At 41.4% G+C, this 17,370-nt stretch overlaps 1 long non-coding RNA gene across 1 annotated transcript in view; it reads right to left on the bottom strand.

Moving 5' to 3' along the window:
- Positions 1 to 758: 758 nt before the first annotated feature.
- LOC122559753 (uncharacterized) overlaps positions 759 to 17,370 on the bottom strand; it is a 116,684-nt gene continuing 100,072 nt past the window's right edge. Inside the window, exons 4-5 of the long non-coding RNA XR_015760336.1 lie at positions 5,849 to 5,916; positions 759 to 822 (exon numbers count right to left, since the gene is read on the bottom strand). This is a non-coding gene — a long non-coding RNA (uncharacterized LOC122559753). The remainder of the gene's footprint in view (positions 823 to 5,848; positions 5,917 to 17,370) is intronic.

Below are 17,370 nucleotides of genomic sequence, written 5' to 3'. Positions count from 1 at the left end.
GACTCAGCTCCACTTATCCGCACTCTCACGGTATCCCTTAATTCCTTCATTTTTCAAAAAAAATCTACCTTAGATTTAAAAGCATTTATTGAAGTGGCATCAACTACTTCACTAGGCAAGGAATTCCATATCTTAACAACCCTCTGGGTGAAGAAGTTTCTTCTCAGTTCAGTTCTAACCCTGCTTCCTCTAATCTTGCGGCCATGCCCTCTTATCCTAGCTTCACCTACCAGTGGAAAAATCCTCTCTACTTCTATTTTATTGATTCCTTTCATGATTTTATATGTTTCGAAAACATCCCCCCCTCCCACCCCCCTCATTCTTCGGACTTCTAATGAATATAATCCCAATCTACTCAGCCTCTTCTCATAAGCCAACCCCCTCAAATCCGGAATCAATCTAATGAACCTCCTCTGCATCCCCTCCAGTGCCACTAGAGGTACTTTCTTAGGTAAGGAGACCAAACCTGCACACAGTACTTTAGGTGTGGTCTCACCAGCACCTTGAACAGCTGTGACATTACCTCTCTTAACCCCCTTAGCAATGAAAGACAAAATTCCATTTGCCTTCCTAATTACTTGTTGTACTACATGTGCAGTGATTTCTCTGAACCTCAGAAACTTTAGGCTGTGCCTTGTCTGAACTTGCGGATATTAGCTGTTCATGTTCCCTGAATTCTGCATTCTGTGAAACCACAAGGAATGTTTATAATAATGTTCACAATCACCCTTCTCCAAACTTACCAGTGCATTGTCTGAACTTAGTAATGTCAGTGCTGTCAGTTCTCTGAATTGTATTTGTACCTTGTCCGAACTCTGCGGCCTGCTTGACAAAGATTGGGTGGAATTACACATTGTACAGAACTTGAATAACTATATAGCAGACAGAATCAAATTATAACTTTCATACAAAATGTGCTGACCTCCAAATTTCCATTTCAATAGCAGCAAGAAATCTGCCCAAGGCACCATTTCGCATGAATAACCACTAAACCATTAGCCGACACCAGATGCATAAATTCAAGCAGGAATTGCGAAGTACAGAGTGTTGGGTGGATGCACCAATGCATGCCAGTCCTACCCAAGAAACCCCATCTTGAAAATTCATTCAAGTCAGAGAACCTGAAACACATCGGCCTTGCTGCATGAATTCCTGATCTGCTCTGCTAACTTAATTGCAAAATTCCTCCTTGAACTGTGATTTCAAAACTCCACCCCTACAGTTGTAGATTCAGCAAGTAATTAAATTGCTTCAGACAAGTGACACTGCTACAATATCAATGCAGTCTCAAATCAGTAAAGTCTACATAATTAGCTTGCATAGAGATAAGTTCAACATTTTAATTAAAGTGGTAAATTAATATTTCTGAAGTGACTCATAATGTTCTCATTAATGAAAATTGCCTGGGGTAATATTGTTTTAAAAACTCTGTTTCTTACTGAGAAGCTGGCTTAAAATAAAAGTAATTTTGACCAAAACAGTTGGTATGCAAGCAGAAGGAAGCTTTCCCTGTTGAAATTGTTGGGAACAGTCACTGTTCATGGATGACTCTTTCTTAATGCATTTGCTGAAGCTCATTTGCTGAATCGCATGACCTGGATTTTCAATGATATCTTTGTGATAGTTCTGAATAAATCTAATTTTAATCATTCAGTTTTATAGACAGCTTGGATGTTGATGAGTATCTTTACACAGTAAACCTGAGGAAAAAGTGAGGACTGCAGATGCTGGAGATCAGAGCTGAAAATGTGTTGCTGGAAAAGCGCAGCAGGTCAGGCAGCATCCAAGGAGCAGGAGAATCGACGTTTCAGGCATGATCTCTTCTTCGATTCTCCTGTTCCTTTGGATGCTGCCTAACCTGCTGCGCTTTTCCAGCAACACATTTTCAACAGTAAACCTGAGCACAGGATATAGCACAGGAACCTGAGCTATATACCAGAGGTGAGAGTTGATGGAGATGAGGCAATAGCAAGAGGTAACGCAGCCAGTGAGAAGGAATTTCCTGGGAAAGAACCAAGGGATCGGTTAAAGTATGTTTGCTTTAATGCAGGGAGTATCAGAAATAAAAGTGATGAGCTTAGAGCATGGATCAGTACTGGTGCTATAATGTTGTGGCCATAGCAGAGACGTGGGTTTCTCAGGGGCAGGAATGGTTGCTGGATGTTCCAGGGTTTAGAACATTTAAAAAGAATAGGGAGTGGGGAAAAAAAGGAGGGGGTGTAGCACTGCTAATCAGAGAGGGTATCACAGCTACAGAAGTTACCATTGTCGAGGAGGGTGTGCCTACTGAGTCAGTATGGTGGAAATTAGGAACAGTAAGGGAGCAGTCACCTCATTAGGGGTTTACTACGGCCCCCCAGGGAGATTTTGAAAAAGTGTAAATGTAGTAGGGTAGTTGTAATGGGTGACTTCAACTTTCCCAATATAGATTGGCACCTCCTTCGAGCAGATGGTTTGGAAGGAGTTGTTTTTGTAAGGTGTGTTCAGGAGGATTTCCTAACTTAGTACGTTGACAGGCCAACGAGGGGAGAGGCCATTTTGGATTTGGTGCTCGGCAATGAACCGGGGCAGGTGTCAGATTTTGCGGTGGGAGAACATTTTGGTGATAGTGACCACAACTGCCTCACATTCTACAAAGCTATGGAGAAGGAGAGAAGCAGGCATAATGGGAGGATATTTAATTGGGGAAAAGGAAACTATGATGCTATCAGACGTGAGTTGGGAAGCATGGACTGGGAGCAATTGTTCCATGGAAAGGGTACTATAGACATGTGGAGACTGTTTAAGGAACAGTTGTGAGTGATGCACAAATGTGTTCCTCTGAGACAGGCTAGAAGGGGTAAGATAAAGGAACCTTGGATGACGAGAGCGGTGGAGCTTCTCATCAAAAGAAAGAAGGTAGCTTACATAAGGTGGAGGAAGCAAGAGTCTTGCTCAGCTCTAGAGGATTACAAGCAGGTGAGGAAAGAGCTCAAAAATGGTCTGAGGAGAGCCAGGAGGGGGCACGAAAAAGGCTTGGCAGGAAGGATTAGAGAGAATCCAAAGGCATTTTACACGTATGTGAGGAATAAGAGAATGATCAAAGAAAGAGTAGGGCCGATCAGGGATAGCATAGGGAACTTGTGTATAGAGTCTGAGGAGGTAGGGGAAGCTCTAAATGAGTTTTTTGCTCCTGTCTTTACTAAAGAAAAGGACCTGTAGTGAATGAAACCATTGAGGGACAGGTAAGCATGCTGAAACAGGTACAGATTGAGGAAGCTGATGTGTTGAAAATTTTGACAAACATTAAGATTGACAAGTCGCCAGGGCCAGACCAGATTTTACCTCGGCTGTTTTGGGAAGCAAGAAATGTGATTGCTTTGCCGCTTGCGAAGATCTTTGCATCCTCTCTCTCCACCGGAGTCGTAACGGAGGACTGGAGGGAGGCAAATGTAATTCCTCTCTTCAAGAAAGGAAATAGGGAAATCCCCGGCAATTACAGACCAGCAAGTCTCACGTCTGTCGTCTGCAAGGTTTTAGAAAGGATTCTGAAGGATAGGATTTATGACCATCTGGAAGGGCATTCAGCATGGCTTTGTGAGGGGCAGGTCATGCCTCACAAATCTTATTGAGTTCTTTGAGGATGTTACTAGACAAGTTGATGAGGGTCGAGCAGTGGATGTTGTGTGTATGAACTTCAGTAAGGCATTTGATAAGGTTCCCCATGGTAGGCTCGTTCAGAAGGTCAGGAGGAATGGGATACAGGGAAATTTAGCTGTCTGGATACAGAATTGGCTGGTCAACAGAAGACAGCGAGTGGTAGTGGAAGGAAAATATTCTGCCTGGAAGTCAGTGGTGAGTGGTGTTCCACAGGGTTCTGTTATTGGGCCTCTACTCTTTGTAATTTTGATTAATGACTTGGATGAGGAGATTGAAGGATGGGTTAGCAAGTTTGCAGATGACACAAACATTAGAGGTGTTGTTGACAGTATAGAGGACTGTTGTAGGCTGCAGCGTGACATTGACAGGATGCAGAGATGGGCTGAGAGGTGGCTGATGGAGTTCAACCTGGATAAATGCGAAGTGAAGCATTTTGGAAGGTCGAACTTGAAAGTTGAGTACACAATTAAAGACAGGATTCTTGGCAGTGTGGAGGAACAGCGGGATGTTGGTGTGCAGGTACATAGATCCCTTAAAATTGCCACCCAGGTGGACAGGGTTGTTAAGAAAGCATATGGTGTTTTGGCTTTCATTAACAGGGGGATTGAGTTTAAGAGCCCTGAGATCTTGTTGCAGCTCTATAAAACTTTGGTTAGACTGCACTTGGAATATTGTGTCCAGTTCTGGTCATCCTATTATAGGAAAGATGTGGATGCTTTGGAGAGGGTTCAGAGAAGGTTTATCAGGATGCTGCCTGGAATGGAGGGCTTACCTTAAGAAAGGAAGTTGACTGAGCTCTGACTTTTATCATTGGAAAAAAGAAGGCAGAGAGGGGACCTAATTGAGGTGTACAAGATAATGAGAGGCATAGATAGAGTTGATAGCCAGGGCAGAAATTGTTAAAATGAGGGGTCATAGTTTTAAGCTGTTTGGCGGAAAGTATAGAAGGAATGTCAGAGGCGGGTTCTTTACGCAGAGAGTTGTGAGAGCATGGAATGCGTTGCCAGCAGCAGTTGTGGAAGTGAGGTCATTGGGGATATTTAAGAAACTGCTGGACAGGCATATGGTCACAGAAATTTGAGGGTTCGTACATAGGTTTACTTCACATGAGGATCAATGGTCGGCACAACATTGTGGGCTGAAGGGCCTGTTCTATGCTGTACTGTTCTATGTTCTATGTTCTAAAAGGACGGTTCCTTTTTATTCATTCAAGGGATATTGGTGTGGCCTGCATTTATTGCCCATCCCTAGTTACCCTGGAGAAGGTGATGTTGAGCTGCATGCTTGAATTGCTCCTAGAATCAATTTGGTGTAGATACACCAACAGTGCTGTTAGACAGGGAGTTCCAGGATTTTGACCCAGCAACACTGAAGAAACGGGAGGTATATCTTAAAGTCACGATGGTGAGTGGCCTAAAGGGGAAATTGCAGGTGATGGTACAACTGGACATCTGCTGTCCATGTCTTTCTAGATGGTAGTAGCTGAAGAGTGTGGTGCTGGAAAAGCACAGCCGGTCAGACAGCATCCAAAGAGCAGAAGAATCGATGTTTTGAACATAAGCCCTTCATCGCGAATGAGCCCCTCATTCCTGATGAAGGGTTTATGCCTGAAACATCAATTCTCCTGCTCCTTGGATGCTGTCTGACATGTTGTGCTTTTCCAGCACCACACTCTTCGACTCTGATCTCCAGTATCTGCAGTTCTCACTTTCTCCTAGGTGGCAGTAGTCACAGGTTTGGATGGAGCTGTCTAAGGAGCTTTGATGGGTTGTTGTAGTATATCTTGTCGATGGTACACATTACTGCTACTGTGCATCAGCTATGGAAGGCAGCGTGGTGCTAATCAAGAGGGCAGGTTTGTTCTGGATGGTGTCAAGCCTCTTGAGTGGTGTTGGAGCTGCACCCATCTGAGCATGTGAGGAGTATTCCATCACGCTCCTGACTTGTACCTTGTTGATGGTGGACAGTTTTTGGAGAGTCAGGATGTGAGTTACTCACTGCCAGATTCTTATCCTCTGGCCTGTTCATGTGACCACATTATTTACATGGCTAGTACAGTTTAGGTTCTGCTGAATGTAATCCCTCAGATGTTGATTGTGGGTGACTCAACCATGTTAATGCCCGTGATTATGTCAAGTGGTGATAGTTAGATTCTCATTTGTTGTAGATGGTCATTGCCTGGCAATTGTGTGGCATGAATGTTACTTACTTGCATGTCAGCCCAAGCCTGGATACTGTCCAGATCTTGCTGTATTTAGACATAGACTGCTTCAGCATCTGAGGAGTCATGAAAGATTTTGTTTTTATTGATTCACGGGATTGTGCAGTCATTAGAGAACATCTGCATTTCTGACCTTATGATTAAGCAACCAAAGATGATGTTTAAAAACCTTTAATCATAATGCAAATTAAAGTGCAAAAATATCTTAAATTTATGATATTAAGTGATCACTGAGTTATCTTCAGGAATCTATTTTGTCTTACTTTCTACACACATTGACAATTACTTATGAAAAAAAACAGTATTCAGAATTCCTACTATGGCTACAGTCAAGTCATTCTACATTTTTTGCTTAAGAAATCCTACTTATTTTGAACAGGTTCAACAGAAAGCAAATAAATCAAATTATTCATAAAGGTTATATTATTCATTCATGAAAAGATTAGCCTGAAGATCGCAAGACCAATCAAGTAGTCTCATGTCATAAGATGTCACAACATGTTTTATTAAATTATATCATTAGTCCAGACAAAGTCAGCCAAAATGACTGAAAACTTGCCTGGGATTCAGAAATTTCAGGGATGTGCTTTATTTGTCCGTTCCAACAAGGGTTATTTTCTCATCTGGACACCACCAGATTGGCAGCTCATCAAGCTTCCCACTTCAAACACCCAGTCAAGACTATCTTGTATATCATTGACACAGACATCTACTCTGTCCTGACAGAAGCAGGTCCCACTGGAATGGAGACAGATTCTGGATTGACAAGGGGAAGGGGATGAAAGTATTTTACAAGTTGGATTTGAAGCAATTCTGTTGTGGATACACTATGAAAACTCATAGCTAAATAGCCAAGGACCCGGGTTCGATTCCCACCTCAGGCGACTGTCTGTGTGGAGTTTGCATATTCTTCCCATGTCTGCGTGAGTTTCCTCTGAGTGCTCTGGTTTCCTCACCCAATCCAAAGATGTGCAGGTCAGATGAATTGGTCATGCTAAATTGCCCATAGTGTTAGGTGCATTAGTCAGGGGTAAATATAGGGTAGGGGAATGGGTCTGGGTGGGTGTGGACTTGTTGGGCCGAAGGGCCTGTCTCCATACTGTAGGGAATCTAATCTAAATCTTTTCCCAAGGTCAATGGATGGAGTACAGTTTTGGTCATAGCTAACTTTTTTTTAAAATCATATATAACTATACATTTAAAAAGCCCCAATGCTACCAAGACTTCATTGCCATTCTGACAGACTCCAGACAGTAGTCCAGCAAAAAACCTCCAGAGTAGCCACAAACCAGCAAGGATCATGGCTCCACAAACGTTTTAGAAACATTTCTGTAAAATCTTCTGCATTGTGCTTGGAACTCCTGCTTAGCACAGCAGAACGTCGCCACCTAACTATGTTTAAAGCAAAAACTATCAAGATATATTCTGGAATATTTTAATTTTATCTCAATACATCTTTTATCTTAAGGATTCAATATTTGTTATTGGTTGCTTTCTGTGGTGCTATTACTTATATTGCAAGTTAGGCAAATAAAAACTGTTTTTCTTAATGTAAATAACATGAAGTCCATGACTAAACTGTTACTGGATTCTGAAACTATACCCTGCACTTATATCCTCCCAATGGCAAGGTTCCTGTGGCACGTTGTAATTCCATTAAAAAATAATTGTGGTAAAAACTCTAATCAGGATAAGGATATTCTTACCACATGAGAGAACTAACTCCTCACTGCCCACTATTAACATCTAGAAGTATAGCTGTCAATCTGCATTGCGCATATTTACAAATTTAAATTCAAGAACTGCACTGAATGAAATCAAATGTACAAGAAAACATGTTAAACTTCACAATGTGAAACACATTGCAGTCAACCTCAGGTAAAATTGCACCCAAGTAGATATATCATTATGTAATTATCAACTTTTGTTTTACACAATTGAGTTACAGAAGTAACAGCCTATCGTTAGAAAGCATTTTGCAAAACAAAATACATGTTTAAGTTTTGCATTTCCATTACTGTGTAACATTCTTTAAAATAAAGTTCTTGAAGAGCTTTATTGTGCTAACAAAACTGACAACCACTGACAGTGTCTAAAAACTATTTAGTCCACTAGCAAATTCTCCCAAGTACAAAAAACAAATGCAGATAATAAACATTTTGGCATAATTCATTAGTATTGTAAAACCAATACTAGAAGTGTTGTTTCTTTAAGGAGAAAGATCAAACTTCTATATTCTATATCAGAATATGGATGTTGACTGTCACAAACATCTTGAAATTTCACCCAGTTCACAGGTTTCAGAAGTGAAATGCGTGGCAGCGCTTCTGCTACTGAGGATGATGCATGTGTGCATTCTGTATCAGTGAAGGCTTTTGCATTCAGGGAAATGACATTCCATGGAATCACATGGTTGGTGAGGGATACACATCTGACGTTTCTGCTTGGAATGTGCAAAGACTCTGAAGCTAAATACAGTTGTCATTTGCAGAATCTGTAGTATATGGTGTTAACAGCTACTTACTCCATGGAGACACATTACTGTAACTAATTAGGAAAGAACAGTTGATCCCAATCAAACAAGACTGCAGTCACTTACGACCTTATCCTATTAACAACAGCAATATAACTTCTGTATTTTGCATCAGTTAAGACAAACACTGTGCTGTTCCTTTATTGGTTAGAGTATTGAGTACAGGATTTGTGAAGTCATGTTGCAGCTGTACAGGACATTGGTTAGGCCACTGTTGGAATATTGCGTGCAATTCTGGTCTTTTTCCTATCAGTAAGATGTTGTGAAACTTGAAAGGATTCAGAAAAGATGTAGACGGATGTTGCCAGGGTTGGAGGATTTGAGCTGTAGGGAGAGGTTGAATAGGCTGGGGCTGTTTTCCCTGGAGCATCGGAGGCTGAAGGGTGACTTTTTAAAGGTTTATAAAATCATGAGGGGTATGGATAGGATAAATAGACAAGGTATTTTCCCTGGGGTGGGGGAGTCCAGAGGGCATAGGTTTAGGGTGAGAGGGGAAAGATATAAAAGAGACCTAAGGAGCAACTTTTTCACACAGAGGGTGGTATGTGTATGGAATGAACTGCCAGAGGAAGTGGTGGAGGCTGGTACAATTGCAACATTTAAAAGGCATCTGGATGGGTATATGAATAGGAAGGGTTTGGCAGGATATGGACTGGGTGCTGGCAGGTGGGACTAGATTGGGTTGGGATATCTGGTCGGCACGGACGGGTTGGTCAGAAGGGTCTGTTTCCATGCTGTACATCTCTATGACTCTATAACTCTATGGTAACTGACAGACTTTATGTTTGTCCTTATTTTGAACTAAAAGTAATAAACCAATTTTATCAAAGTTTTAATTATGTTTAAGGTACCAATAATCTACCTTTCGTAATTGTTTTAATTGAATCTGCTTTAAAAAAAAATGTTTGATTTAAAAAGAAATGTTGGCCTGCAAATATTTTTAGATATTTCCTAACATTTAACTGTTGCTTCACCGTGTGCCTGATTACAATATGTAGCTGAACCTGACCTGCGCCGCTGATTGGCTGCCCACTCCACAGGGTTTCTCAACAGCAGCATTCCGGCTTCCAGCTCTGAAAGGAATCTGTTCATCTTAAAAAGAGGCACTGAGTGAGTGGAAGCTGCTGCTAAGTGCTGTACTGCAACTGGTGACAATAGAAACAAAAGAAAACAGAGCAGCAGGACAAAGAGAAGGCTGCCAAGGTCAGTGAGGTGGCTAATATGTTGATGTGAGTTCTGTGGCATTTGCATACTCACACTTCAAGTAAGGTGAACTCTTGCTTACTTCTTGCAAGCTGCTTGCACCTATAAAGTTAAAAATCACAAAACACCAAGTTATAGTCCAACAGGTTTATTTGGAAGCACTAGCTTTCAGAATGCTTCCAAATAAACCTGTTGGACTATAACCTGGTGTTGTGTGATTTTTAATTTTGTCCACCTCAGTCCAACACTGGCATCTCCAAATCATGCACCTAAAAAGGACCCTAGTTCAGACTGCATTAGACCACTTCCTATTGGTTATCTTACACCGTACATGCTTATCGCAGGTGTAGTTGTGAGAATATACCTTACTGTACACTCAAACACAACTTTAGTTCTGACACACATCGAATGGGTTATCTAAATGCAACATTGCATGTGGATTACAATTATTTGAAATTTATGGTGTGGCTATTTTCAACAAATCTATGATATGGCGTATATAGTCATCGCCAGGCACAGCCTGTGCTATCGTGCGAAGGACCCTGAAATGATCTTCAGGGACTTGGCCCCTTTGTACATTGAGCTCTTAAAGGGACAAACTTGATAACAACACAATATAAAACTGTCACTGGGGATATTTGACCAACGGAGGTACACAGGAGGAGAAAGGTCATGTTTCGCCAGGCTGTGTGATTGCAGGAGGGTGGTGGTCAATCATTGAACACTCCACAAAGGGAAAGGAAACAGGTAGCAAAGGAGGTCTATACAAGGAATTGTGCATGAAGGGCTTGACAGCAGTGTCAGAATAAGTTCAGAGACTGTGTCAGTGGATAATGTCAATGGCTGTGTCTTTGCAATGTTTCTCCTCCCCACTACACCAGATTCTCAAGCTGCTTAATGTGCTAACTGCGAAAGATTTGAACAGATTTAGCAAAGCAAAACAGGGCTTCCATGAGGCAGTTTGAGCCATCAGCAGCAGCAGCAGCAGAACAATTGTATTCCAGCACAATCTGCAACCCCATGGTCCCAGCATTTCTCCCAATCTACCATTACCATCAACATGCCAACAGCAAGACAAGGCATACCTGAAAATGTGACATGAACTGGTGAATCTATGAATCAAGAAGAATTGTGTGCCAAACAGCACAAACAACAAGTGGTAGACAGTTGCAAAGCAACTCCATAAGCAATGGATCAGATCTAAACTCCATAGTCTTGTCATATCTAATTATAAATGGTAGCGGACAAATAAACAAATGATTGTAGGAGTAGGGGCCACAAACATCTGCATCCTCAATAATGACAGTTCCCAGCAAATCAGTGCAAATGATAAGTCTGAAATATTTGTAATAACCTTCAGGCAGAAGTACTGAGTGGATGATCCATTTTGACACCCAGAGAGGCTAATCAGGAGAAAAGGTCTCACTGGTTGGAGTCATGGTTATGTTTGTTGGAGGTGAGTTAACTCAGCTCCTGGAGCACACTGCTCAGGCTGGTGTCCTATCATGACTCCTTAGATAATAAAATATGCTGCTGGACAATTTCTAGATTAGGCTAACAAGTAACAAATAACAATCCTGCCACACAAATCTCCAACAAATGAGGATCTAACCATTGTTTCTTGACATTCTTTGGCACTGCATCATTGAATCCCCCATTATCAACATCCTGAGGGTGATCATTAAACAGAACTGAATTGGATTAGCCATATAAATACTCTGACTGTGAGAGCTGGGAATTTTTGCAGTGAGTATTTCACTTCATGCCACACCAAAGTCAGACCACCATTTCTAAGACAATAGTAATGAGTGCCTTGATGAGTGCAGCTCCAATAATATTCAAGAAGTTTGACACCAGCCAGGCCAAAGCAGCCTACTTAATGCATCATATCCAGAAATGTGAACTCCGTCCATCACTGACACTCAATGGCAACAGTGTGTATCATCTACAAGATGTATGGCAGAAATTCACCAAGCATCCTTGGTAACATGTTCCAAAACCACAATCACTATCATCCAGGACAATGGGAGCAGAAACATTGGAACACCACAAATTGCAATTTCCCCTCCAGTCCATTCAGCACACTGACCTTGACTTTCAGCATAGCTGTGACAAAAGCCTAGAACTCTGCCCCTAATGGCATTGTGTGTCCAGCTACACCAAATGGAGTGCAATGGTTCAAGAATGCAGCACCTCTCACCCAACAGGAATCACCAGATTCAGATGTAGGGCCACACCCTCACGTACAATCCAATGACGTAAACCTCACACTCAAATCTCACTTCGTGCAAATACCTTCTTCTATTCAACAATCACAGCACATCCCCTAAATACAATGTAACAGAATCACTGACATTCTTCCCACCCCTCTCCCCACCATCACTGTCCGACAGCACATGTGGGCAAAGAAGCCAAAAAGAATCAGAGCTGGTCGGACCAGTTACTTCCCATTCCATCCTGCTTTGCTTTATCGAATGTTTCCCTTTAGATGCTCTGCTTCCAGACACAAGGATTATTGTCAGCTGAGCCACAGCAGCCTCAGGAGGAAGCCAAGGAATAACATAATGTACTGAGAAACAAACACCATTACTTGATTTGACACTTGCATTAGATTCTGGTACTACACAAAATTTGAGGCTAGAAATAAGATAACATCAACATGTGCTGAGTCTCTGTGTTTATCTTGACTTTTATGCAACTCTCTTTGTCCCAACATTAAGCCATTTTATGCATGTACACTGCTGTTTCTTGCCTGATCATCGATGCATCTCTACCTTCCTTTCCAGACTATGCTTAAAATCCACCTTTTTGCCCCAGCTATCAGTCACTCACCTGCTTCTTTGGTGGACAATTTGGAAGCTTCTTTTGAAGATTCATTCACTTATTTATAGCTAATATGTATAGTAAAGAGTAATCTGCATACATAGCCTGTGCCTTCAGTGCTACAATGCAGAGAGCCTGCCATTATGTGATATCATCCAGCTGAAGGTGCCTCCCAGCTCTCCAAAAATCTTCCTCCTACTAATAACATCCCTTTTTACCATAGGATCTATCTTATTCTTAAGTCATTCATGGGACTTGGCATTAGCTGGCTGGGCAGCATTTATTGATCTTGGAAAATTGGTGGTGGGCTGCATTCTTGAACCATTGCACTCCATTTGGTGTAGCTGGACACACAATGCCATTAGGGGCAGAGTTCTAGGCATTTGTCACAGCTATGCTGAAAGTCAAGGTCAGTGTGCTGAATGGAACTGAGGGGAAATTGCAATTTGTGGTGTTCCAATGTTTCTGCTCCCATTGTCCTGGATGATAGTGATTGTGGTTTTGGAACATGTTACCAAGGATGCTTGGTGAATTTCTGCCATACATCTTGTAGATGATACACACTGTTGCCATTGAGTGTCAGTGATGGACGGAGTTCACATTTCTGGATATGATGCATTAAGTAGGCTGCTTTGGCCTGGCTGGTGTCAAACTTCTTGAATATTATTGGAGCTGCACTCATCAAGGCACTCATTACTATTGTCTTAGAAATGGTGGTCTGACTTTGGCGTGGCATGAAGTGAATTACTCACTGCAAAAATTTCTAGCTCTCACAGTCAGAGTATTTATATGGCTAATCCAATTCAGTTCTGTTTAATGATCACCCTCGGGATGTTGATAATGGGGGATTCAATGATGCAGTGCCAAAGAATGTCAAGAAACAATGGTTCGATCCTCATTTGTTGGAGATTTGTGTGGCAGGATTGTTATTTGTTACTTGTTAGCCTAATCTAGAAATTGTCCAGCAGCATATTTTATTATCTAAGGAGTCATGATGGAGACCTAGGACACCAGCCTGAGCAGTGTGCTCCAGGGGCTGAGTTAACCAATCTCCAACAAACACAACCATGACTCCAACCAGTGAGACCTTTTCTCCTGATTAGCCTCTCTGGGTGTCAAAATGGATCATCCACTCAGTACTTCTGCCTGAAGGTTATTACAAATATTTCAGACTTATCATTTGCACTGATTTGCTGGGTTCTGTCATTATTGAGGATGCAGATGTCTGTGGCCCCTACTCCTACAATCATTTGTTTATTTGTCCGCCAACATTTATAATTAGATATGACAAGACTATGGAGCTTAGATCTGATCCATTGCTTATGGAGTTGCTTTGCAACTGTCTACCACTTGTTGTTTGTGCTGTTTGGCACACAATTCTTCCTGATTCATAGATTCACCAGTTCATGTCACATTTTCAGGTATGCCTTGTCTTGCTGTTGGCCTGTTGATGGTAATGGTAGATTGGGAGAAATGCTGGGACCATGGGGTTGCAGATTGTGCTGGAGTACAATTGTTCTGCTGCTGCTGCTGCTGCTGATGGCTCAAACTGCCTCATGGAAGCCCTGTCTTGCTTTGCTAAATCTGTTCAAATCTTTCGCAGTTAGCACAGTAATAGTACCACACAATATAATTTGAGAGATTCCTCAACAGGAACATGGACTTCATCTCCATAAGGGACTGAATTGGCATCATTCCGACTGATACTACTTATGAACTGATGCTCTGGAACTGATTGATGATGATGAGGTCAAGTATGTTTTTCCCTCTGTTTGTTTCCTTCACAATCTCCAACCCAGTTTAGCAGCTATGATTTTTGGGATTAGACCAACACAGTTAGCAGTGGTGCTGCTGAGCCAATCTTAGTAATAGGCATTGAAGTCACCTATAAAGAGTACATTCAGCTCCGCTGCCAATTTCTGCTACCCTCAATGCTTCTTCTAGTGGTCTTCAGTGTAGTGGAGTACCCATCCATCAGTGGAGGTAATGGTGGTTCACAGTAATCAGTAGGAGGTTTCCTTGCCCATGCTTGACCTAATGGCATAAGACATCATGGGGTACAGAGGTAATATGAGGGCTCCAAGGGCAACTCTCTCCTGATTGTATGCCACTGTGCCACCACTTCTGTCAGAGAGGGTGTACATAGGGCTAGTGATGGTGTTGTCTTGGACATTTTGTATAAGATGTGATTGCATGAGTGTCACTATGTTGCTTGACTAGTCTGTGGCTCTCCCCAATTTGGTGAGGAAGACTTTGAAGTGTTGACTGAGCTATGTTTGCTATGGTCCTTCCCAGTGCCTAGGTCAATGCCAGGTGGTCTGTCCAGTTCCATTTGTCATTCTCTTATATCTATTTTTTAAACCACTGGCCAAAGTTATAATGTGCTTCCATTAAGTTTTAATGAATTCTGGTTACTTACCTTCTCTTCTCCTCTCCAAATGTACAAGGTAATCTTGCCCTTTCTCACAACTTTTATTTCTTTCCTTGCACGATGGCAATTTGGGAATTTGAATTCATTTAAAATCTGGATAATAAAATGCTGGCAGCAGTAAAAGTCACCATAAAACTGTCAAATTGTCATTAAAAATTAGTGGTTCATTAATGCCCTTTCAGGAAAGACTTCTAGCTCCATCTAACAAGCATTTATGATGCAATACTTCTAAGGTTTTTAATATCGTTGGAGCTGCTTGGGTACGTTCAAAAAAGGGTGACCTTTCTTGTTGAAAATGGTTGTAAAATATTTTGAAAAAGTTTTTAATTCTGAATATATCTGTACCATCTATAGATACAACTCTGCAAGTAAAGTTATCTGAAAACTAACAAGGAAATCATCAATGTGATATGATTAATCTCAGGATTTAAAATCAGCCTTTCTTGCTGAGTTATATTGGGAATTTAATGTAAGTAGAAATTGGGGGTAAAAGCTTTCTACTGACTGGCGATAAATCTGGCCCAAAGGAAGGTGGTCGATATTGTTGAAGACCACTTTTCTCAGTCCTAATACATAGTTGCAGGAGTTTCTCCAGGCAGTGTCTTAAATCCAAATAAATGCAACTGCTTCACCAGTAATCTTCCCTACATAATAACATTGGATGTGGGGCCATTTTCTAATGACTGCACAGTACTCAGTGCAGTTCCTCTGCAGGTCTATGCTTACATACACCAAGACTTGAAATATATTCAGGTTTCAGTAGGAAGGTTTCAAGTAGTGTTCATGCTATGTAATTGCCAGACAAGAGAGAGCTTGCCACCTTTTCTTTGTATTCACGGTGCAATGATGCTGCTTCTTTAACAAGGTTATTCTATCCTTGTTTTTTTTTCGAGAGAGGTTGTAAAATGTCTGAACTAGCTACTTTAATAATAGCTAACAGATGCTGCGTAAGTCAACAATCTGAAAAGGCTATCATGTATATTTGAAAAAAAATCTTGTACAATGAAAGTTTAGTGGCCGGTTCTCCAAATTCAGGATTTTTTCTAGTTTTGGGTTAGTTTTAGCTGGGGACCTCAAAAAGCAGCTCCATGCTAATCCTCTCTCCCTCTCTCTGACATCTCTGTCCTATAAGGTCTTGTGTTTGAATTTACCTTTTTGCCAAGGAGTTTGTTTATGGAATATTGCAGGAATTTGGAACAATTCTTTGTTAAGTTGTGTTGGTTGGGTTTCAAACAGTTATGTTATTTTAAATTTGGTTTTCTTTTGTTCATGTGTAAATAAATTCTGTTTTGTTTAAAAATTAGCTGCTTGACCAGCTGTGTCACTCTTGGAATATCCACCGTACACCAGCTTAAAACAACTAGAAAAGTTAAGTTCTGGGCTTCCTTCTTAAAATGTTTTGAGGGGGTCTGGCCGAGTCCATAACAACTGGCATACCATTGTCAAATCCCCCACCATTAACATCTTAGTGGTTGTGGTGGTGGGGAATCACCATTGACCAGAACTGTTCTCAGCTACAATTACTGTGGATTAATAAATCATGTCAGGAAATGTTTGTCCATAACTGTAAAATCATCCATCATCTACAAGTAAGGAGTATGATCCGACATTTATGATTTTTCTGGATGAATACAGGTCCGGCAACTCAAGTAGGCTGATATCTTTGAGGACAATGCAGATGATTTACAGATGAACCTCGATTATCCGGCATTCGATGATCCGAAATTTGGATTTTCCGGAAAAATCGCAAGTTCCCAATCCGGTATGCGATTATCCAAACATTCAATTATCCAAATAAAATACTCCCCGCCCATGTCATTCAGATAATGGAGGTTCCTCTGTAATTGCCAATAACCTATCATCTTAGATATTCACTTTCTTTGTCACTGGATCCAACAGTGAATGCGAACTGCAAGTTCACAGCAGCAACTCTCTCAGGCTACCCCTGCTGCATCTTCTAAATATGACACCAATTTTCATTCTCTTCCATTCTCTTTCAAGCATTCTCTTCCAAGTAGAAAATAGACAATAGACAATAGGTGCAGGACTAGGCCATTCTGCCCTTTGAGCATGCACCACCATTCAATATGATCATGGCTGATCATCCTTAATCAGTATCCTGTTCCTGCCTTATCTCCAAACCCCTTGATTCCACAATGCTTGAGAGCTCTATCCAACTCTTTCTTAAATGAATCCAGAGACTGGGCTCCACTGCTCTCTGGGGCAAAGCATTCCACACAGCCACCATTCTCTGGATGAAGAAGTTTCTCCTCATCTTTGTCCTAAATGATCTACCCCGTATTTTTAAGCTGTGTCCTCTGGTTCAGCACTCACCCATCAGCGGAAGGTTTCCTGCCTCCAGAGTGTCCAATCCTTTAATAATCTTATATGTCTCAATCAGATCCCCTCTCAGTATTCTAAACTCAAGGGTATACAAGCCCAGTCGCTCCAGTCTTTCAGTGTAAGGTAATCCCGCCATTCCAGGAATTGACCTTGTGAACCTACACTGCACTCCCTCAA

This window comes from Chiloscyllium plagiosum, unplaced genomic scaffold (assembly GCF_037043375.1).
Source record: "Chiloscyllium plagiosum isolate Xiang-an unplaced genomic scaffold, Cpla_swu_hap1 HiC_scaffold_19, whole genome shotgun sequence".
In the NCBI taxonomy this organism is placed as follows: domain Eukaryota; kingdom Metazoa; phylum Chordata; class Chondrichthyes; order Orectolobiformes; family Hemiscylliidae; genus Chiloscyllium; species Chiloscyllium plagiosum.
The sequence above is the reverse complement of the archived record's forward strand: the minus strand, read 5'-3'. Positions and strand labels throughout refer to the sequence as shown.